This window comes from Equus quagga, chromosome 16 (assembly GCF_021613505.1).
Source record: "Equus quagga isolate Etosha38 chromosome 16, UCLA_HA_Equagga_1.0, whole genome shotgun sequence".
Classification (NCBI taxonomy): domain Eukaryota; kingdom Metazoa; phylum Chordata; class Mammalia; order Perissodactyla; family Equidae; genus Equus; species Equus quagga.
In genome coordinates, this window is record NC_060282.1 from 35407525 (window position 1) to 35428305 (window position 20781).

General features: G+C 40.6%; 1 protein-coding gene across 4 annotated transcripts in view; it reads left to right on the forward strand.

Annotated features, from left to right (window-relative positions):
• The first annotated feature begins 2028 nt into the window (after positions 1 to 2028).
• The window catches only part of AZIN1 (antizyme inhibitor 1), a 34250-nt gene continuing 15497 nt past the window's right edge, over positions 2029 to 20781 (forward strand). For 2 of the 4 annotated variants that reach the window (XM_046641931.1, XM_046641934.1), the window contains exons 1-2: positions 2029 to 2370; positions 6592 to 6729. The gene's annotated coding sequence lies outside the window, so the exon portion shown is untranslated. Of the gene's footprint in view, positions 2371 to 6591; positions 6730 to 14841; positions 15000 to 20781 lie in introns of all 4 variants that reach the window. The other 2 variants (XM_046641933.1, XM_046641932.1) reach the window with 2 other exon arrangements.

Here is a 20781-nt window from a genome sequence, read left to right on the forward strand (position 1 = left end):
TCTCTGAACTGGCCCATTTTGCTGCCTGTTTTCCCTGCCCTATCTGCTCTCATAATCACTTGTTTCCTCAACCTAAGGGCAAAGAAGATGTGGTACGTATATATAATCGAATACTACTCAGCCATTAAAAAAGATGAAATCTTGCCATTTGCAATAACATGGATGGACCTTGAGTGAAATAAGCCATACCATATGATTTCACTCATATGTGGAAGATAATGTTGCTACCAAAGGGGAAGAGGAGTAGGGGGAGGGCAAAATGGGTAATGGGGGACATTTGTATGGTGACAAATGGCAATTAGATTTCTCGTGGTGAACAAGATGCAGTCTATACAGAAGCGGAAATTTAACAATGTACACCTGAAATTTATATAATGTTATAAGCCAGTGTTACCTCAGTAAAATTTTTTTAAAAAATCACTCATTTCCCATGTGTGGAAGGTCTGCTATCAAAATCTATTTCTACCTTTCCCCAGCAGCCTTTCTCTCACTTAGGTGCAATCATTTTCTCCTTCCACTGGTTTCCATGCTGCATTGTATCTATTTATCTGTCAACAATTTATTTTGTATAGTCGTTTTATTTCCCCTGCTAGATTGTAAGCAAGATTTCAAGCGGTGTACTCATTTCTAGCTTTCCTCTCTTCCCCAGGGGGTCTAGTCAAGTGCTGTGCTTATAAATATTCTGAATCAAAAGGAATTTTTAAGGAATGAAAGAGAAAGCCAAGAGACAGCAGAGAGAAATATGGAAAAGCATCAGAAATAGAGTCCCCAGCTCCCGATTCTACCTAATACTTTCATCCAAGAGCCCACAGTTCAGCGTTGCTACCTTTCCACTCAGGAAGGCTCTCTCTCTTCCTTTTCATTTGATGATTTATTAATCAACCACAGTGCTGCTCACACAGTAAACAGACAGTGGGGAAGCATTACAGTAAAAAAGTCAGCGTCTTAATCTCAAAGATCTTAATTTAGGAGGGGTGTGTCAATACATATTCCATTTGCGCCACTGAGTCCGAGTTGCAAGGCATTAGCACGGGAGGGCTCAAGGTTTCTGATCACTAGTACGAAGACATTTTTTTAAATGAGAATAAAGTAAAAGCTATGTAGGTCGTCCTAGGTCCGCTAGCAAAAAAAGTTCGTTATGGAGTAGTAAAACTAAAACGACAGCGAAAACGAGACGCGGGGGATTAAAGTACTACTGTGCTCTTGTAACATCACTAACTCCCTCTCCAACACTAGTCCTTCATCAATAAACACTGGGCCTGAGTGCACCTACTCTTTTAAAAATTAAGTCATAAAAGCTACACTCCTTTAAAACAAAATCCTACTGCACCATATTGTAACGCACGAGCACTGGGGACATTTTAACGCGGTCACGAGCCTTTGCAGCCACCGGAACCCTGCGCAGACCCGCCCTGGCATCAGGAACTCGCTTCCATAAAGGAGCGCCGAATTCCGCGGGGGCTGGAGCCTCACCCCGGCAGGGCAGTCCCCAGGCGCAGCCTGCAGAGCTATCACAAAGCGGAGTGGTCTCGAGGCGGGCAGATCCGGGGAGGGGCCCTGAGGCCTCCCCTCACACCCTCTCCAGGCAGTGCACGCGTCCCATCACCCTTGGCCCAAGACAGCGCTCGGCGCCACGACCGCCGGGGAGCCCGGCCCAGCTCCCAAAGCGGCGGTGCCAGCCGCGGGCGCGAGCGTGGGCGCCGGAGGGGAGGGGGTGCAGGGACATGCTGCGCTGCAGCCGAGCCTTCTGCCGTCTCCCGCGCCCGCCCACGCCCGCCCAGCGGGCCCTCCGCCTGCCCTCGAGCAGCCGGCAACGGGGCTGGATGCACCTGCCCCGCAGGGTCGCCGCGCCCCACCCCCTTTCTCTTCCTCCGCGCTGTCCCCCTTTCTTTTCCGCCCCCTCCCTTCTTTCTTTCCCGGCCGCAGCCCGGCTCCGCCCCGCTCCCGCGGCGGCACGGCCGGCTGTGACGTCACCAGGCCCCGCCCCCTTACTATAAATACTGGTGTCGCCAGTACCGCCTTCCCACACTCTGGCTCTTCGCTGGGTTGCGGTCTCTGCCTTTTTCGCTTTCTCTTCCTCTTCTCATCCTTTCTCGCTCTCCTGCTCTGCGGTGTGACGAGGCCTAATCGTCTCCCTACTCAGCCCTCGCCTTTCTTGTCCCCGCGCTGTTGCTCTATTTCTCCCCTTCGGCCGCCGCCGCCACTGCTGCACAGCTGGTGTCGGTGCCGCGCTTTTCCCCCCACGTCGTCCCCGCAGCCTATGGCCCAGGCCGCCTTGGGTATTTCTGCTCAAGGTAACCACATCCCTCTTTAAAAATTCCGCCGAAAAAGAGAAGACGCTTTACCCGACTCTTTGGGCCGTTATCTCACGTGAGTACCGACCCGAGGGGCGCGGGCGGGGCCGGGGCGTGGGGCTGGCCTTGCTCGGGGAGCGGCCGGGGCCCTCGGGGCTGGGCCCCGCCGCCTGCCCGGCGTCCCCGCAGCGCCCCGCGGCCGGCCGCCTCGAACATGGCGGACGGCGTGTGTGTGGCGGCTTCGGTGCCTCCGCGGTGGCGGCGGGCTGGGCCGCCTGGCGCGCCTCGGGCCCTTGGGCGGCCGCCGGACGCTCGGCCAAGCCCACGCGGCCGCTGTTGGGGCGAGGGGGCGTGTGCGTGTGGGGCGCGCGCGGGGGTCTCGCCGGGGGTCGGCGTTGCCTGCCGGCGGCGTGCAGCCCCCGCCCCGCTCCCGTGGTGCATTGCTGTTTCCGGGGAGGGGGCCGGGCCGCAGCCCTGAGGGGCTATGGTCCCGCAGCCCCGGCCCCACCGGACTGCGCCTTCGCCTCGGGAGCCCGGCGGGCGGCGCGGCGGGCTGCGGCGGCCGGGCCTTAGGTTATGAATGGAGCGGGGCGGGCCTGCGCCGGCCTCCTGTGACAGCTGCCGGAGGGGGACGGGTTCTCGAGGGTGCGGGGAGTCCGGCCCCCCCCCCCGGTGGAGGAAAGTTGACGCCACTCGGGGCCCGGCGGCGGGGAAGCCCCGGTGTCAGGTAGCGAGCGAGAGGCCTTTGGCCCCTTCTGGAAGCCTCGGGGCTGTTGCTCCGCCCCCTGCGGCGCTCCTGATTGGGCCAAGTCGCCTTCACTCACCCCGGTTCCCCCCTGGAGCCTGAGGATTAGTCACCATGGCTGCGTTTTCCCGTCCGCGCCACGATTCGTGGGCCCAGAGAGGGAGAAGGGTAGGCTTGGGTGGCTTATCAAGTGCTGTTTGATGGCCAGCCGTTAATGGTGGTGACGTGTTTTAACCCTTACTCAGTGTACATCCTGAACACGTATGTTTCTTGGGCTAAGCTGCTGGTTAGGCAACCTAAAACAGTCGGTGACACAGTTTACAGCCCCATGATGTTTCAGCAGATTTAACCGGATTCTGTGGTGGCATCTTGGATACATTTACATGTCTTGTGTCCTGTCGTGTTTCCATCCTTGAGCCCCCGGCTTGGATGGAAACCTGAGGACTCTCAAGGGAGAGGGAATTGCTGTGTAATCGGGAAAGGTTGATGCGGAGGAACCTGGCACAAATAGGGCTGATGATTGTCAGGCAAGGCCCTAATAATCCTTCATTTATTTTACAAATGTAAGAGTGCATTGTTGGTCATGAAGACAAATAAGCCTTGGAGAGTTTACATTTGGTAGGAAAGATGGGCCCCTAATGACTACAGGTGATATGGTAGGGGCAGTAATAAGTAATCAGTTCCTTCCCTCTTGCCACTCAGGTTTAACTTACAAATTTTCAAACACACTGAGAAGGCCGAAGAGTTGTACCCTCACTTACTTTGGCTTTATTTGCCATCCAGCTATCCATACATCAATCCATGAATTTCAGAGTAAGCTGGAGACACCAGCATACTTCACTTCTCCAATTTAAGTATGCACGTATCATTAAATAGTTAAATACTGTTTATTACTCTTTAAAAAATATTGGGGCAAAATTCACATAACAGTAAAATGCACAAATCTTAAGTATACTATTTGATGAGTTTTGACAAAATACAGCTGTGTAATCCAAACCTCTGTCAAGTTGCAGAACATTACTATTACCCCAGAAAGTTCTCTTTTGCCCCTTTGAACTCCCGCTATCCAGAGGCAACCACAATTCTGATTTTTTTTAACCACAGATTAGTTTTGCCTATTCCAGAACTTCCATATAAATGGAATTATACCGTATGCACTGTTTTGTGTAAAAGGCTTTAACTCAGCATGTTTTTGATATTTATCCATGGTACATTTATCAGTAGGTTGTTCCTTTTTATTGCTGAGTAGTAGTCTGTTATATGAATACCTTGCCTGATTTTTTAAACTTTTAGAATAGTTTTAGATTTACGGAAAAGCTTCAAGGATAGTACAGAGTCACTGCATACCTCTCACCCAATTTACCATATTATTAACTTATTACATTACTGTGGTACATTTGTGGAAATCAAGAAACTGACTTGATAGATTACTATTAGCTGAACTCTAGATTTCCTCTGGATTTCACCAGTTTTAATGTCATGTTTCTGTTCCAGGGTCTAATCCAAAGTACCATGTTGCATTTAGTTGTCATGTCTTCCCCAGTCTCTGATCTGTAACAATTTCTGTCTCTTTGTTTTTCGTGTCTTTGACAGTCTAGAGACGTATTGGCCAGATGTCCAGTAGAATGTCCCCCAATTGGGTTTGTCTGGTATTTTTCTCCTGACTGGCCTGGAGTTTGGGTTTTTGAAAAGAATATCACAGCAACTTTAAAAGTCATTGGTAAAGGCAACGTGAGTTGTTCAGAGAAGTACTGACAATTTGGGGATACTGTTTTTTGGGAGGTTACTGTCATAGTGATGGGAGAAGGTTTTTTGTGAGTTACTGGCCAACTGCTGACTCAGTCAAGTCTAGTTCTCCCTGTGCTATATGCCAAGATGTTGCAGCAAGAGGCATTCTCTTCAAACAATTGTTAAGGAACTTGATTGCAATGTAGTACATGATCCAGCTGATAGACACACACCATTTTAAATGAGAATAACTTGTCTTTACCTATACCTCTTTGTCTCCATATTTTCATTTAACCTTCTCTTGTGGTTTCTCTTAACTGTATAAACAGTTCTGTTTATCTTGTATGTAAATAGTCCTCTTACCCTATGGACCCCTCCTCTTTTAAAATATGCCTTTCAAATTTTAGGGCCTTTATTTCCTACTACTATCTTTTTTATTAGATGGAAATATTTTAGAGATGGTGCTAAAAAAATTCTTAAATGTCTAAAGTTTAACATCCTTGATTTTCACATCACTGCTCTTGGGTTGAATTAAGCAACAAAATGGCTGTGAATATGTAGTGGGGAAAAGATGAAAATGTCTCACCTAGGATAATTACCCTATTTCTTAGGAAAATTGAGAATAAACTTTGTTTCTGTCTCCAGTATAAGTAGGCTTTTAATTTTTAAAATTATCTTGGTGTGGGAAGAATGGGAACCTTTGTTTTGGGGTACATTATCTGGGATCTAATGTAAGGTTATAATCACCTTTGCATGTTGGTATGGGTTCTTGCCTCATCATGCATAAGTGTCATTGAGTGTGTGAACAGATTCCCCTAACTGATTGAAAGAACATTTTACTTCCCTGAAAGGTTGCATGCATCCTGGTTGAGATGAGATATGCTTTAGATATGCCTAGAGTGCTTCTGAAATCTCTCAGATTCTTGGCCTTTTAGTTTCTAGTTTCATCATTTTTCTGGTTTCCTTTTTAGCACTCTTGTAGCAGATATTGTCAGGTCACATTGCTTTAAAGCAGCGACCACTGAATTAAGAATAGAAGCAGAGGTACAGTGGTTTAGCCTAGAGGTGATAAGTCCACCCAATCAAATCGTAATGAGTAATGACCATTTCTAAAACTTATCATTTTGTGGTATGCCAATCAGTTTCATATTCATATGTTGTTCCTAGTGATAGTAGAGTGACTTAGATCTGGAATAGGTTAGGTATGAGGAGGTGGTAAACCCTAAGATAGTGCCCAATATATAAGGCAGTTCTCACACATCATTTCACATACATACAAGATGTATTAAACAAGTCATAAAATCTTTATCTTTTGTTTTTGGTATGTAGTCGGATTTTACATTTTAAGCAAAGAAGAGCTTGGAATTTGGAGAGTAAACGAAGTGTTCTGGATAGTTATAGACTGCTAGATTATTATACATATAAAATCTTGTGTTGGTGGTTTTTTGTGTTGGTTGGTGAGAGTACCTGGAAATATTTAAATTTTAGGCCACTTAGGAATTTGGGTTTTGGAGGACAAATAAAAGCAAAGATGAAATTAGATGAAGCCTGGAAACCAAATAGGTAGATAAAGCAACTTGGTAAGATGACCAGGCTGTCAAGTTCTGTGAATTTTGTGCCATAGCAGCTTGGAAATGCTTACTACATAACAACGTACTTGGTGCTTTGAAAACATCATTTTGTGTAATGTGACTTTAATGAAACACTATAAAAACTAAAACTTATTCCCACAGTTAATCTTTAAGTCAATTTAACCTACTTGACACACAGCCTAACATTTTTTAACATAGGACTGTATACTATTAATTTTATTTCTTTCTTCAGGGCGAACTTTCTGACCAAGTATACAACTACCCAGAGGGCCTAGGAGAAGTGCTGTATAGAGAGCAGTTTGACTTCAACGCCGAGCCACCTTGGGAACCTAGCTGATGATAGGGGGGTTCCATCTCCTAACTTGTCCATGTAAGTATTTTCACGTTGGTGGGGGGAGTCTTGTAAAATTGAAGTAGAGGCGCGTTCTTGTTGCTCAGTCTTTTTCAAAACTTGGAACTGTATTTACCACTTAAAGTGCAGTGACCCTTAAAGCTCTTTTTAAAAGTTCTGAAATAGTTTAGAGGGTTGACAATTAACAGGTATACTGATTCTTTGTATTGTTTACCAGTGAGTGGATCACTTAAAATTTATTTTAAATACGTAAGTATTACTATACTTAAATACAATACTGCAGACTAAGTTTTAGGTAATCTTATTTGTCCGGATGTTGAGATAAGTTGGAGAGAGTGGGTTTTTTTTCCTCTTAACTTAAAATCTAAGCAGTATCACATTCAACCATTGAACTTGGTGGATTCAATTATTTGGTCTTAACCAAGAAAAAAATATCAGACATTTTTAAATAGAGCAAAGAATTCTGCTGTCCATTCTACTCACCGAAGCTGTACCCAGAGCATGGGACATGAGAGGTGAATCTTAGTTCTTGTTTTTCTAGTTTTGAGCTTCTGGCCAGATTTATATAATACTCAGGTGGTGGAGAAAAACTGGTTGTTTTTAGAGGACTTACTAAGAGATGATATATGTATGTCTCCCAGCATGCTGCCTTACTAAGAGATTTCCAAGGATAGTTTGACTATACTTATTTGATTTTCTATGTATGGGTTTGACTTTGAGTTAAACCTCTGTGCAAAACGTAATTCTACAGTAAACTGTTGATTAATTTGAATATGTGCTGCCAGATTTGTGTGGTTCATTTTTAAAATTTATTATTTATAGATTACTTCCTGTTGAAATTTGAGTTTTGGTGTTGAGGTTTATATGTTTTTAAGTTGGCCAGAGACTTGGAGGTAATAACATTTGAAATTTGCAGGAAAGCTCTGAGGGTATCAATTTAGTTTCTTTAGTGTGATCTTGTTACACAGGTTTTATCAAATAGAAATATTGCTCTATCTAATTAGAGTTTGTTAAAGCAAACTTTTCCAACACATTTTATATTAACCTCAAATTGCAATTTTAGACTTTCTCTTTTAAGCTAAAGGGGTGGGGGTATTGTTACCTCTTAGATAATAGGATTTCTTGAAAGTTCTACTTAGAACCCTGCCTGTAGAGTTTCCCATACTGCCTTTGTTCTAGCTGTGTGAATTTGAGCGAATTGCTAATTTTTTAAATCACACCTATAAAATAAAGTTTAACTAGGACAATTAACCCTAAAGTGATAGTTTGTATCACCCTTTGTTAATGCATGTGGTGTTTGGAACATGAGCTTTATCATCACTCAGCACAGAAATATAGACTCTCAGTCCCACCCAAACCTGAATCAGAATCTGCATTTTAACCTAGTGGCTTCTTTGCATATTAAGGAGAAGTGTTGTTGCCACCATCTCAGTATCAAGTCAGTTATCTTTTAATTTTTGTTAGTCATCAGTTTTACTTCCAACATATCTGATGTTTTCCCCCAAGTTGGCTTGGAGTTTTAAAACTCTTCTGGAGTGGGGTCTAGTTGACATCGTAGTCACGGGTAGATTCTAAGATGGAAATTTAAGAACAAGCTTCACGTTTTAAGCAAGACCATTTTAAAAGATAAGGCTTCTTTTAGGTCAAGTCTCTTGCTTTAACAGAAACTTAACTTTGCCTTATATTTAATGTTTCTCATGATATTTCCTCTTAAACTTGAGAAACTAATGTCAGTGAGCTGATACGTTAGTATTAACTAGTGATACGTTAATACAAAATTGCCAAATCAGGGAAGGGTAGTCTTTTTTTTTTTTTTTTTTTTATGCTTTTTGGTGAGGAAGATTGACCCTGAGCTAACATCTATTGGCCAATCTTCCTCTTTTTTTTCCCCCTCCCTCCCTTTTTTCTTCCCAAAGCCCAGTACATAATTGTATATCTTGGTTGTAAGTCATTTTACTTCTTCTATGTGGGATGCTGCCACAGCATGGCTTGATGAGTGTTGTGGAGGTCCATGCCCAAGATCTGAACTGGTGAACCCTGGGCCAGCGAAGTGGAGCACACGAACTTAACCACTCAACCACGGGGCTGGCCCCAGGAAAAAGTAGTCTTTATTTAGATTCATTAAATATTATAGAACTTGGAAAGTCCATGGTTTTCCCCTCCTTCTTGGGGTGAGGTGAATGGGCACAGATAGAATATGCTAAACATATTTTTTATTCTGCAGATTCTGGCAGCCAGAGTGACTTATTCTTGTTTATTATGCCCAGGTACAATGTATATTATGTTAAATGAAACTTTACTACTTGGTGCTTTGCTATAAAGCTTCAGGTTCACAATCCCACATTCATATAGTTCTGAAATCAGAAGTTTTTTTTTTTTTTTTAAATATTGGCTTTTTTTTTTTTTTTTAAGATTTTATTTTTTTTCCTTTTTTCTCCCCAAAGCCCCCCAGTACATAGTTGTGTATTCTTCGTTGTGGGTCCTTTTTTTTAGTTGTGGCATGGGGGACGCCGCCTCAGCGTGGTCCGACGAGCAGTGCCATGTCCGCGCCCAGGATTCGAACCAACGAAACACTGGGCCGCCTGCAGTGGAGCGCGCTAACTTAACCACTCGGCCACAGGGCCAGGCCCAAATCAGAAGTTATTTTAAAAAAATTTTTTTATAGCTTTCTTGATGTGACCTGAACTGATCTCAGAACAAAAAACTTGATCTGAATCTGAGCTGATTTGAGGCTTTTATCTTTACTTACCCCATTTAGTGTTAATATTCCTAAATTTTGAGGCAGAAATACTACGGTTACAAGATACTGACTCATAGCCTCCTGGAGAGGGTTACATAACATATGTAAAGTGTATGTACTTACTACCATTCTAAAATCTGAGAAATTTTGAATTCAGAAGGGTATCTGGCCCCACCTAGTCAAAGGTTTCTTGACCAGAATTAGTAAAAATGGCAAAAGAAAATTCTCCTTTGCAGGAATGTCCTTAAACATCAATAGCAGTTTACTGGACATTGAAATCCTGAGATTAATTTTCTGTGAAACAATAATACTATTTGCAAAACTGAAAGTCATTAGAAGGACTTAACTCACTGGCTTTCCTGTGAAAAATACTTGGCACGTAGCATTGCAAATCATACAGCTAATGAATTTTATTTGAACCATGTTATACTCCAACAGGATTTCTGTGTAGGTTGTCTAAGCTCTAGGATTTGGCTTCAGAGTTAGGTTTTTAAATCAGGTAAGCATCTGAATTTGACATGGTTCATTTCATTAAGCATCTAGAAAGTTTGGAAGTTGCTTAGATAATAAAATTTTTTATTTCCAAACTTTTCCTTAGAGTATGCTTATGATGTAAAGTGTGAGCACTGTAAGAAAAGAAAGTCAAGATATTTAATATCAAAATATCAAATATATGCCGGTCATATCTCAGATTAATGAAGGGCCTCTAATTGTGGAAAAGTTTTGCATGCCTTTTTAAAAATTCCTTAGGGCTTTATGCTGCAGTAGTTTTTTTTCAGTGGGCTAGATTTTCAAGTTATTTAGCTATAGCTCTAATTATAATAAATTAACCTAATGGGAAAATTTTGAAGACTCCATTCCAGAAAATGAAATTCTCTTCTAACCAATTGCTTGTATTAGCAGATCTGGTGATGAGGTCAGGTTGAATTAATAATTAGCATATCCCTTTTAATGTTGTGTTGTATCTAAGAATGGAAAAGAGATTGAATTAATTGATTTGTTTAAATGGACTCTTAAAAATTGTCTTTAAAAATTTTTTTTCAACCTGGTTTCATTAGTTGACTCTATATGTTCATGTAGGAACTTCATAGGAATATCAGTGTTTAAATATTCATGTTCTGTCTCCTGATTGTTCTTCATGAATTTACTAGTGCTATTCCTTCATTTTTCACTGTTCTTGGTAGAAAAGGCAGCTTTTTGACTCATTACAGAGAAAAGAAATTTTAGTTTTGGTAATTTAAAGATTCTGTGATGCAAGCAAATTCAACATAATGTTCATTAATGGTTATTGGTGCTCTTTGGCCAAAAAGATAAATAGAACGACTATCATTGAAATACACAGATTAGGGACCAGTTCTTAAAGTGTGTGTATCCCCTTGGCATGCAGAGTGTAGTATTTATGGTGCCTCACTGCTTGTGTAAAGTAGCAAAAAGGTATCCTGTACAAGCACGACGTGAATAATAATAGCATATTAATAGATAAAACAGGCTTTGGGGGACATGGTATTCTTTATTTGAGCAAATTTAGAATCTTTTCTGGGAGGGGCAAAAAGATTGGGAAGCAGTGTAGATCAATTTTTAAAGGGGATAAAATGGTTCTTGGTTTATTACAGAAGGTAGTTGAGCTGAGAGGATAGTGACTACCAATCTGTATGTTCCGTTGCACTCCTTTGCCCGGTTTTATTTCAGAGTTTTTGAGTTTGCCCCTCTCACCACCCCCCAAAACCATTTTGAGACAGTTCCCATTAGAGTAAATGAGATACTTTGTAAACTGTAGCTTGTAAACTATAAAATCTAGGTAAGTGGTAAGTTGCCATTGTAGGCTGGCTGTTCAGATAACCCTAAGGCTGTTGCAGGTGAAGTACTCTCACGTACTTTGTGATGTTTGTGTCCTTCACCTCCATTCCAGGGTTGTCCCTGCACGCTTAATCAGGCAATTTGTCACGAGGTAGCTGAAGCAGGCAGAGATCTAGCCATCCTTTTCTCTAACCCAGTGAATAATGTGAAGAACATTATGGCATGAACAAAAATATTTGTACATCCCACTGGGTTACAAGGATTAGGCTGATGAAGTTCAGCCTGTCAAGGCCATAACTAGCCACAATGAGGTCTTAAGTGCCTAACACTAACTGATTTGCAGCAGGAGCTGAGATACTAAATTTTTGGAATGCTCTGCTGTAAACTTTTTGCCTTTTCTTCGTTATCTTATGTAAGCACACATTTCAGTTCTCTCTTTAGGATTTACTTGCTGAGGAGTTTTCTTACCTTTTGTTCCTTTGCCGTCTAGCATTGTGAACTTGTGGATTGATCTTTGTTATCTTGAGCAAAGTTATTTGGGGTTTGCGGGGGTGTGGTGGTTTGGGTTTTTTTGATCTGTAATGTGTGGACTTGATCCTCAGAAGTTTAAAATTTTCTTGTGACAACGGCATCCTCTAGAACTTCCCTGTTCAGTACAGTAGACACTAGCCAGATGGCTGTAGAATTTAAAAAGTTAAAACTCAGTAAAATTAATTCCATTCCTCAGTTGCTTGAGCCACATTTTGAGTGCTTGGGAGCTGTATGTGGGTAATGGCTATTGTTTTAGACAGTGATAAAGAACATTTCAATCATCACAGAAAGTTCTGTTATACAGCATCACTCTAAGGTAATTGTTACTGTGAATTTGGGTGGTATTAGCTGTAATGATCTTAAAACATCTGTTAATGTTAAGAATCATAAGAATTACACATTCTCTTTGTTCTTAGATTTGTCTAATAAGAAACTGTTCCTTAACTGTAGGGGCTTTTCAGTTTCGTATTCTAACTGAATTCTCTAGTTGCCTAGCATGTTCTTAGGCTGCAACTCCCTGCTATGACTTCATGTGCTCATGCAGACTGAATTTAATAGTAGGTTTGTGTTGAATATATGACTTTACATTATTTTTGATCTGTTTCTTGTTTTTTGGGCGGGGCGGGGGAGGTTGGCCCTGAGCTAACATCTGCTGCCAAGCTGCCTTTGTTTTTTTTTGCCCTGAGGAAGACTGGCCCTGAGCTAACATCTGTGCCCATCTTCCTCTACTTTATATGTGGGACTCTGCCACAGTGTGGCTTGACAAGCAGTGCATAGGTCTGCACCTGTGATCCAAACTGGCGAACCCCAGGCCACTGAAGCGGAACATGCAAACTTAACCACTGTGCGGCCAGGCCAGCCTCTGTTTCTTGTTTTTTACTGCAAGGATCCTCTGATGCCCACTTACTCTAAATTAAGTATGGTATCTTAGCTCATCATCTAGGTTCAATGTGATCAACATATTAGGTATATTTGGCATGACCAGAAGTAGGATGGGATGTCTTAGTATGTTCAACAGGACACTGTAGCAAAATGATCCCTAAATAAATAAACCTTGAGGTAAGAGAAATTTGCTACCCTAAATTCATGAAGAGCTGCTACAAGTCAATAAGAAAAAGCAAAAAATACAATAGAAAAATGAGCAAAAGAGTTGAAAACTATTTTTCACTAACAGCCTGGCAGTTCCACTCCCAGGTATGTGGCTCTTGACTCCAGAGCCTAGGGCAATGCTGCTTACACTGCCAGTCAGGAAGATAACTCTTGTACCAGAATGTAGAGTAGCTGCTGCTTAGTTCTTTATCTTGTGGATCAGCTAATTTACAGACCACAGCTTGAGTAGCACTGCCCTTCGGTACGGAAGTAGTAGCAAGAAATTTTATATCTTAAATAATGACTGTTTATAAATAATATAGCAAAAAATGGGAAATAACCCTTAGGTCCCATTTGGATCAATAAAGGTGGTATATCTACACAGTAGAATACTACACAGCAATGAAAATTAATGGACTCCAGTCACATCTATCTGCATGGAGGATATGAAACTGTAAAGTTGAGCAAAAGAAGTCATGGTAGAAAAACAACAGTGATTCCATTTATAGTTCAAAACCAATAAAGCCAATGTTTTAGGGCATGAAGAATAAAACTGTTAAATAGCAATGGAATGATGATTGGATGAGTCTGAACATGTGTATTCTAGTGGAGATGCAGCCACTGCCACCTGGGAAAGAGGTGTACAGGTTTCTAAGGTGTTCAGGCTGTTTTTCAAACCTGTTGTTGGCTGCAGCAATTGTAATGCACACATGTTTTATATATATTAAAAATGAGTTTTCCTCTTGGAGACATAGCAATGAGATCTGTGCTCAGGTAATCTAAATAGTAATTAAGTGAATTTGTTTGAAGGGTTATTCCCTGTGCTGCACTAAGGATGATAGAAACCTTGAAATTAATATGGTTATGTATTTCCTGTTGTTCATGTTGCATTACACTAGTTAACTGTAACGTTAACACATCTTAATTACCAAAAGGAATTTCAGTATTTTACTTGTGTGCAGGTGTACACACACTTAACCCAGAAAAAATTTAGTCTTCACATCAGATAGTCGAGACTTTTTTTGAGAGCCCAATCTTGTCAATTCCACATGCAAAAGTATATTGATGTGAAAATCCTGTATTTCCATTTTCTCATTAATATTTTAGAATTTATTATGCCATTTCATATTGGGCAACTTTTATATAAGCACTGTAAACTTAGCCTGTTGGGCTCATTTCCTTTAGGAGTTTTTTTTTCCCCCTTCCCTTTAGTGTATATCCTGTGTATTCTTGTTCTTGTCTGTCTTTTAAAATAGTTCTTCAGGAGTCACCTTGAGTGTTCTTCGTATAGGGTTACTCAGTTTTTCTTCAAACCTTATTACCTGAAAAATGAGTTTAAGGGTGTTTGCAGCCATTACTGGCTTTCCTCTTACTGTCAGTTGAAGCAACCCCTCTCCTGATTAACCTAATACTCACTGTAGGTTATTGTTATTATCTGTCACTTATTTTTGGTACAGTATGGCAAAAGTTTATGTGCTCTTATGGTCATCGTACAGTTTATTGCAACTTCCTTTCAGTTCCAGTATGTAGTTTCCTGGAAGTACTTTTGTTTAGTGGTTCACACCTGCTCCAGACCTCACATGTATAGTGTCAAAGTCATCCTTTGGAAACCTCTTCTAATGCTCTTCTGGCCAGTTGTTTCTAAAGGTTTTCTATATGGTAAGTAATATTTTTCTGTCAGAGGTAGAAGGCAGAGGTGACGTTACCAGCATTGTTTCTATTTTTAAAGCTGTGAGCCAAATGCTAAGGCATAAAATGTCTATGTAAAAAAAAAAAAAAAATGAAGGTAGAAATGCCCTTAGGCTTCTTCAGAGTAATAGTAGTAGTGTAAATTTCAAAATATCTCAAGTTCTCATTTTTAATGAGTAGAAGTCCTTTTAGAAAAGTGGTTGATGTATTAAGGTTGGGTTTCCTGCTTAGATGTCTCTGGAACAGTACTCTCAACCTTTCAGCTCTCCCTGTTCTACTTCCAGGGAGGTCTTCACTTCAGAAATCCAAGACTCATATTCATCCAGCTTGGTGTCAAGTGGGCTGTTGCTGCCAGAATTATCTTGTGATTATTTGAAAGATGTATCAGTTTCTTCTGAAGTACAATCAACTGTAGAAGCCTTTGTAGCAGGTGTGTAACAAGGCAAGTGCCCAGCTGCTGCAGCCACTACTGTTGGAGCTACCCTGTTGATGAACATGAGGACTCAGCAGCCTCATGAAAGGCTCCAGGGAGCAGTTCTTTGGAGCCTTTTGTTCCTTTGGCAGCTCTTCATGAAAAATGTATTATCCAAAACACCAATATGGAGGTGTAAATAAGGAATGTTAAACTTTTGTTTCTTACCAGCTTTGATGTGCAAGAGGAAATTACTATAAATGTAGTATTGATTACAACATTTTATTAGTGTAAAATAAGTTGAGCTTTCTTTCATGATATATTAAGGTCTGTGTTTGTGAAAATAGCTAAAGGCTCTTGTGAGTAGAGAATACTTCCTAGTATCTATTGATAAAAGTAAACTTCAGAGCTTTTGTTAAAAATAAATTTACTCTTAAGTTTTAAAGCATTTTGAAGAGAATCAAAGATTTACATAGGGTGGGTTTTAAGTTTACTGTAAATAATTCAATGTTCAGCAGCACCAGACTATAGTATATAGTGGTCCATGATGTGTTGGAGCCAGTAAATCAGTCCTGTTTCTGATGTATGAGCCGTTAAAAAATGGTCCAGTATCTGTTGGGAATTATACCCAGGATCGGAGCATTGGGGGAAGTTTGGCGTTGCCTGGGTTTGAGTCGGCATTCTTAATGGAGAGATTCCTGGAAATTTCTTATGGTGTTTAAAAGTGAGATGGATTAAGTTGGCAGATCTGGAATACAGTATAAAACTCACCTCCAACACACACACACTCATTTTCATTCTGTCTCCCTAGAACATGCTGTGTGTCGTAGATTTTTGGTTTCACATGTTGTCACCAAGTAACTTTAAATGCCTCTTGAAAACATTTGAAGCAAATATTTCTTTACTTTAGTGTTGTAAGTAAAGCAGAAATGTAGAACATAAACTTTTCCTTTTGTGACAGTGGAACCTTTAAAGTACTTTTGCTAACATGTTAAGAAAATTTCGAGCAGACTACTGGAGGTATGATTATGAACTGCTTTTTAGGACTCCTTTAGTGAGATTGGGGTATTTTGGAATACTGAAGGTAGGAAAGGACTCAATCAGGATCAGCCTACCCATGTCCACTTACTTAAGTCTTTTCAATTGTTAGAAATATTGAGCTTCCAAGTGACATTTCATTTGAACAAAAGGTTTGTTGGCTCGAGATGTGTTAGGAAACTTCTCTCCTGAAGATCTTTGTGTTTTGCAGATCGTTTTGAGGAATTACTTTTTCCCAGGCATAGCTTTTACTCTTAAACTGTAAGCTGAGCCTTAGGTTTACATTTGGGTCACTTTTGTATCAAGGTTTTCGGAACGTGAAAGATGGACCATCTTTTTCCAACACAATTCCAAGGAGTTCATTACTGTCACCACCACCCCTAAGTTTAAGAATTGTCCATTCTTCGAGTTGTGAAGCCCTTGTCCATCTGTTTCTGGGTACCTACTCTGGGCTAAGAAGTATGGGAATCTCAAACCTTCAGGGAGCATCTAAGATGATAAACTGAGATCAAGCTCAGGTATCTCCACGTTCAGCATCTTTTATGTATGGACTTTATTAGTATTGGTTTCAATCAACTGTTTTGTTGCAGTGCTCAGTATAATTAAGGAAATCAAATAATATTACATCTGATTTAGTGATGTTGATTGTGTTAGTCCCTTAATGTTTTTTGTCAAGTACTGCCAGTTGAGCAAATGAATTTTATTTTTGTCAGTTTTTTGGGCTTTTTTTAAGATTGGCCTTGAGCTACCATCTGTTGCCAGTTTTTTTTTCTTTCTCCCCTCCGGTAGTACATAGTTGTATATTGTAGTTGCAGGTTCTTCTGGTTCATCTATGTGGGATGCCACCTCAATATGGCTTGATGAGTGGTGCTAGATCTGTGCCCAGGATCCAAACCGGTGAAACCCTGGGCTCCTGAACTGGAGCGTGTGAACTTAACCACTCTGCCATGGGGCTGGCCCCCTCTGTCAGTCTTCTTGTGAGTCAGCTAGGGATTGGTAAACTAACCCTATGGTTACTTCTGAAGTGACCGTTCCATTTCAGTGATGATAATATAGCCACTCCACAGGCATTGTTTCTTTCTTTTAGAGGAGGGCATGCTGTTGAGTATTTTTATTCATGTTGGTAGTATCGTTATTTGTCAGCTGTTTTAGTTTGGCCCTCAGTTAACATTTAAAATTATTTCACTACTGCAAAAGTCTAATCTATCATGACAGAAAGTAGATCAGTGGTTGCTTGAGGTGGAGTTGGGGATTTACTGTAAAAAGGACATAAGGGAATTTAACTATGGTAGTGGTGGTTATACAGGTCTATACATGTGTCAAAATGAGTGGACTTTACAGTCATTTGCCACTGAATGGTGGGGAGAAGTTCTGAGAAATTTGTCAGGGGATTGTGTCATTGTGTGAACGTGATAAGAGTGTACTAAAGGGGAACACAATTTGCCATCTCAAAATGTATCTCTTTAACATGAGGATTATCTTAGGCTGATTATTTTTAGGAAACAAACCTCAAAAGTTTTTTTTGTTACCTCCCCCTTAACTGCTTAAAAGAATTCAGATTAAGAAAACCTGTCTCAGGAAGTGAGCTAGCACCTTAGCATAACATGAAGTAGATGGTAGACAGGGAGGAACCTAGAAAAGCCTGTTTGTTGCGCTCCCCTCTTTGTTCTTCTGTTTCTCTGTGGACAAACAGTTTTCCAAATGTTTGCTCCTTTTCCCTGTGAATTAGCTTCCTTCCATTTGAAGTCCCTGACTCTCCCCACCCCCAACATCTTTTGTCTTTAGCAAGGATGGTATTTAGGCTGAGGGCTTTGGCCGTTTTGGAATGTTACTCTGGTTTTCCTGGGTTTCTCCCATGTATACAGGTTATTAAACTCTTGGTTTTTTCCTGTTAATCTGTCTCACGTCAATTTAGTTCTTAGACCAACTGGAAGAATTTGGAAAGGTAAAGGAAAATTTCCTCTCCTACAGTACTTAAACCTAGATGGTATAGGCTTATGGGACCACCGTTGTATATGCGGTCTTTCATTGACTGAAAAGTCATTATGCAGCACGTGACTGTATCATATGTAAACTGTTAATAAAGTGGATGAAAAAAGGAAAAATTTCGAGTTTGGGGTTTACGTGAATTAGACAAAAGATACAGAAAGAACCGCAAGATTGGGATGTAGAAAATAGTCATATGAAGAAAGGTTAAAAGGCATGATTTTTTTAACATGTGAATAAACTTGAGTTTATTAACAACTGATGGGAATTTGTAGTCTGAGAAATGGTTGGCTGATTATTGGGATTCGATAGAGCTCTGTCAAAGAGACTGAGAGTTGTGTTGGATTTCCAAAAAAGGAATCCTTTGTTTTATAGGAATGGGGTGCTGGGGGGACAGGTTTTTCCTTTTCGTGTTAAACGTAATTTGATCATCAGCATCTGTAGAGCTAGCCTAATTAGTTGTTCTGTGCCTCACTGTCTTCAGCTGTAAAATGGGAATAATACCACTATTGTGCTTTTAGGGATTAGAAGTTAATATTAGATAGATGAGGTACTTAGAGCAGTGCCCGGCACAGTGCTATAAAAAAATGTTTGCTTTTGGATTTGAGCTAGTTTAGCAGCCAGTGAGAGTTGAACCTATAGATTATGTAGTTTGAAAATAGTTGGAAAAAATAGCCTTATCCGTATAACCTAACTACTCTATAGAAAGCTCTGAAGAATGTGGGCATTCAGCAGGTAAGACTGGATCGAATGGGCCTGATGTTTTATAAGTACAGAGGATCCATGATATTAGAGGAAAATTACCCTTGCTGTAAGCACTATAGCTGTAGGAAATTGAGATTTATTTTGTCCTGATTTAAAATCTAGAGTTTTTGCATTTGGTATCAGTTGCCTGTGGTGTTCCATAGTGGATAACCCAAGATTCCAAGTAAATACTGTGTACATAGTAGGATATACTTTAGGAGTCTCATGAGCTGAAATACTAGGCTAAAAGTCTTGATTAAGTTTTTGGGGGGGAGGTGATGAGGAAGATTGGCCCTTAGCTAACACCTGTTGCCAATCTCCCCATCCCCCCTGTTTTTTTTTTTTGGCCCTGAGCTAACATCTGTGCCCATCTTCCTCTATTTTTTGTATGTGGATTGCTGCCACATCTTGGCTTGATGAGCAGTGTATGTCTGCACCCGGGATCCAAACCTAGGCCACTGAAGCGGAGTTTGACGAACTTAACCACTGTGCAACTGGGCTGCCCCCTTGATTAAATATTTTTTATCATTAATAGAATAAATGAAAACTGTATTGCCAAAAAGATTTGTGATGCTAAACTTAACAGAAAGTTCCTACCGAACTTTCTTAGACTTACTTTTGCATTGATCTTTTTGAATGAGTCTTTATCTTTTCTATTTACCTTAACGTGTAGTTGAATATCCCCCTAAAATTAATGTTCCAGCTGGGGTTATATTGCTTAAAATAAATATATATCCTCAGGCCTAAAATGTCTACTTGAGTTTACTGCATAAGTATTAGGTCTCATGCAGATATGCCTAAGTTAACTCTTTTGGTAAAATAAAAATATCCTCAACATTTCAGTTTCTACCATTGCATGAAAGAGATTTGAGCTGAGCTGAATGTAGTTGACTTCTTGGAAATGAAGCCGGTAGTGTTTTAAAAGTAAACTAAGTATTGTTTGTATTTCATGATATTTGACTAATATTGCAGCTTATTGATGAGTTTGTTTTGGTGCAACCAAAAAGCTGATACGTTGGGAACCATTGAAATGGAGTATACTTTTTGGGAGAGGGCCATCACCCAAGATGAACTCTAGCATAGAGCAGGGGGAGGGAGAGGGGAAAGGGGGAAATCAAGGACGCAGAGAAGGCTGTGCAGGTTTTAAAATAGGTTGCCAAGAGCTGGTCTTTGCTTGTCATTAATGTGACAGCCAGAAATCAGTACCAGACAATGAGTAGTATCCTGTCTGGAGGACTTTTTTTTGTTTGTGTTAAAAGAAATCCTTGCCTGAAGTAACCTAAGGACCAATGAATTCAGCAAAGAAGATAACCTTTAAGTCAGTATGTGCTGCCCCAGAGGAGAGTGGGTAAAATGAGTAGAGGAAAGGTTTATTTCGTTGATTAGGGAGAGGTTGTATTTAGTCTGATGCCTTTTTAAAAATCAGAATTCTTAGTAAATGGTTTAGGGTGTATAGGTACCTAGCTTATACCTAGTTCCAAATTATGATGGCATTTTTGTGTTTCTAGCAATGGGCAACTTAATTTTACCTCTCTTCTGAGCCAACACTTAAACAAGTGTTTTTGTTCATTTGCTATATATACATATGTATTTTTTTACAACATCTTTTTAAGGAAGTAGTCAAGATAGTCAACTGAAGTTGACCTAGGATCGAACAGGAATTAAATGACATAGCCAGGACCAGGTCTTCTGATTTCTAGTCGGATAACGTTTTCACAAAATCAACTCACCTCATAGGAGACTTGCATTGCTAACTTAATGTAACTAGTACCATTTTAGCTTGAGGGTGAGACCTAAGCAGTCTGTATCAAAGCTACAGGTTGTCCCCTAAAGTCACCCTCCATCCCCACCCATTTCTATTACTTAGGTTTCACCTATTCTAGAATTTTATTTAGAAGATCTTTATCTGCAGTTACCTGGTAGACTGCTGTATTAATGTGGCTGGCAATGTGTTGAAAGTCACACTACTATTTTAATTTCCTGGCTGCAGAAAATTATTTCATTAGCTTTCTTAATTGCAATGAGTAAAACTGTATATGTTATG